At 44.8% G+C, this 3,035-nt stretch overlaps 1 long non-coding RNA gene across 3 annotated transcripts; it reads right to left on the reverse strand.

Annotated features, from left to right (window-relative positions):
- Window positions 1-1,966: 1,966 nt before the first annotated feature.
- Window positions 1,967-2,933, reverse strand: LOC139026703 (uncharacterized). 3 transcript variants are annotated; one of them, XR_011478611.1, is made up of 3 exons: window positions 2,901-2,933; window positions 2,489-2,539; window positions 1,967-2,118 (listed from the first exon to the last, which is right to left on the reverse strand). It is a non-coding gene; the product is annotated as an uncharacterized lncRNA (long non-coding RNA). The 3 variants fall into 3 exon arrangements; XR_011478613.1 differs by lacking the exon at window positions 2,901-2,933 and adding an exon at window positions 2,643-2,659; XR_011478612.1 differs by lacking the exon at window positions 2,901-2,933 and adding an exon at window positions 2,587-2,620.
- Between the last annotated feature and the right edge of the window lie 102 nt (window positions 2,934-3,035).

The following is a 3,035-nucleotide window of genomic DNA, read 5'->3' on the forward strand; positions in this document are numbered from 1 at the left end:
CTGTACTCAGACCATTCCCGTTCTAGATCCTGTACCAGAACAAGTCCCGTTCTAATTGTAAATACGTACCAAAAAGTCCCGTTCTTAATACTCGTACAAAACAAGTCCCGTTCTAATACTGTACCAAAACAGAGTCCCGTTCTAATACTGTATGCAAAACAAGTCCGCGTTCTAAATAACTGTACCGAAAAACAGTCCGTTCTAGAATACTGTAACAAAACAAGTCCCGTTCTAACTTACTTGTACCAAACAATCCCGTTCTAATACTGTAACCAAAACAAGTCCCTCTAATTACGGGTACCAAAAAAACAAAGGGTCCGTATTCTCATAATACCGTGACCAAAACAAGTCCTGTAAAAGTCTAATACCGTTACCAAAGACCTAAGTCCCGTTCAATAATACCGTCTTCCCAGAACAAGTCCCAGGGTTATCATAATACTTTGTACCAAAACCAAGTCCCGGTTATCTAAACTGTAACCAAAACAAAAAGTCCGTTTTATTGTAATACCGTACAGAACAAAGGCTCCCCCTTGTTCTTCATCTGTAGGCCAAAACAAGTCCATCGTTCTTTGTAATACCCTACCAAAACCGAGCAGTACCGTTCTAATACTGTATCCAAACAGTCCGTTCCATAACTGTACCAGAACAAGTCCGTTCTCAGTTGTAATACCGGTACCAAAAACAGTCACGTTCTAATACTCTACCCAGAACAAATCCCGTTTCTAAACTTGTCACCAAAAAGTCCTGTTGTAATACGACCAGAAATCTGCTTATAGCTTGTACAAGTCGTTATACACAGAAACAGATCTCCTCGTTCTAAAACTTACCAAAACAAGTCCCTTATATACCTGTACCAAAAACAAGTCTTTCTACGTACCAAACTCTCTTGAACTGTACAAACAGTCACGCGTTTTAGTACTACTGTAACCAAAACATGTCGCTAGTACTGTAAAAACCGCAGTCCTTTCTAATTACTGTAGCAAACAAAGTCCGCTTCTAATACTGTACAACATCAATCTAAGATACCACAAGTCTTAATACTTCGTACAGAACAAGTCCCGTTCTATACGTAACGAAACAAGCAGTTCTATACATGTACGCAAAACAAGTCCCGGATCTAATACTGTACCAAAATACAAGTCCCGTTCTAATACCGGTACCACGAACAAGTCTTCTAATCTTTACCAAACAAGTCCCGTCTAATACTGTTACCAAGAACAACGTTCCCGTTCTATATACCTGGTACCAAAACAAGTCCCGTTCTAATACCTGTATCCAAAAACTAAGTCCCTGTTCTACGTACCAAATATAGTCCCGTTTAATACATTGTACAAAACAAGTCCCGTTTCAATATGACCACATCCGTTATCACAAAGTTCACAACAGACAAAAAGTCCCTTCATACGTAAGACCAACGTAGGTTTACCTGAAGGTGAGTTTGGTCTTGAAAGCAACAGCGTGTCCCTGTCGTCCAGTTCCTTGTCTGATGAACAGGTGGTTGTGGGTCTTCCTTGGAGGAGGAGCTTCATTACACATTCAAACACCTCGTTACAGGGACCCGTAGAAAATAAAGACCCGTACCCAGGTGAAGACATGCTGTGGAGACGAAACACATCAAAACACTCGTTCCGCAGGTGGAGAGATTGCTCGTGGGACTAAACTACTCAAACACCACTCGTTTACCGTCATGGTGGAGAGACCTGTGTGAGACAGATACACATCAAACCTCCTGTTTACCAGTGGAAGACCTTGCTGTGGAGACAGAACACATCAAACACCTGTCGTTACCCAGGTGAGAAGACCTGCTTGTGGAGACAGAACAATCAAACACCGTTACCCAGGTGGAGAGACACTGCTGTGGAGACAGAACAATCAAACACCTCGTTACCCAGGTGGAGAGACATGCTGCTGAGACAGAACACATCATAACACTCTGTTACTCGACGTAGGTTGAAGACGAACCTGCTGTGGAGACAGAACACATCAACACCTCTTTCTTACCCAGGTCGGAGAGACCTGCTGTGGACAGAACACATCAAACACCTCGTTACCCAGGTGGAGAGACCTGCTGTGGAGACAGAACACATCAAACACTCCTCGTTACCCAGGTGGAGAGACCTGCTGTGGAGACAAGAACACATCAAACGACGCTCTTTTACCCAGGTGCGAGAGACCTGCTGTGCAGAGCAGAACACATTCAAACAGCCTCGTCTACCCAGGTGAGAGACTGCTGTGAGACAGAACACATCAAACCTCGTTAACAGGTGGAGAGCACCATGCTGTGGAGACAGACAGACATCAAACAACCTCGTTACCCAGTGGAAGATACGGCTGTGGGCAGAACACATCAAAACACCTTGCGTTACCCACGGTGGAGAGAGACCTGCTGTGGAGACAACGAACACATAACACCTCGTACCCCATGGTGGAGAGACATGCTGTGGGACAGAACACATAACACCGTCGTCGTTACCCAGAGTGAAGAGACATGCTGTGGAGACAGAACACATCAAACACCTCGTTACCAGGGGAGAGACTGCTGTGGAACAGACACATCAACACCTTCGTTACCCAGGTGGAGAGGACCTGCTGTGGAGACAGAACACATCAAAACACCTCGTTCCGCCCCAGGTGGAGAAGACATGCTGTGGAGACAGAAACACTCAAACACCGTCAGTTACCCAGGTGGAGAACATGCTGTCGGAAAATAAATCACAACGGTAACCCAGAGAAAAACCATTTTGTTAAAACCCAGAACAATAAGACCCGTTCGTTACCCAGGGGAGAGACCTGCTGTGGAGCAGAAACGACATCAACAACCTCGTTACCGCAGGTGGAGAACCATGCTGTGGAGACAGAACACATCAAACACAACCTCTGTTACCGCATGTGTGAGAGACATGCTGTGAGACAGAAACACATCAAACACCTCGGTATAGCCCAGGTGGAGAGACCTGCTGTGGAGGACAGAATACTATCAAGATACCATACACAACGTAATACAACATTTCATGGCTAAATAATGTCATTAATGG

This window comes from Salvelinus sp. IW2-2015, unplaced genomic scaffold, assembly GCF_002910315.2.
Source record: "Salvelinus sp. IW2-2015 unplaced genomic scaffold, ASM291031v2 Un_scaffold5541, whole genome shotgun sequence".
NCBI lineage: Eukaryota > Metazoa > Chordata > Actinopteri > Salmoniformes > Salmonidae > Salvelinus > Salvelinus sp. IW2-2015.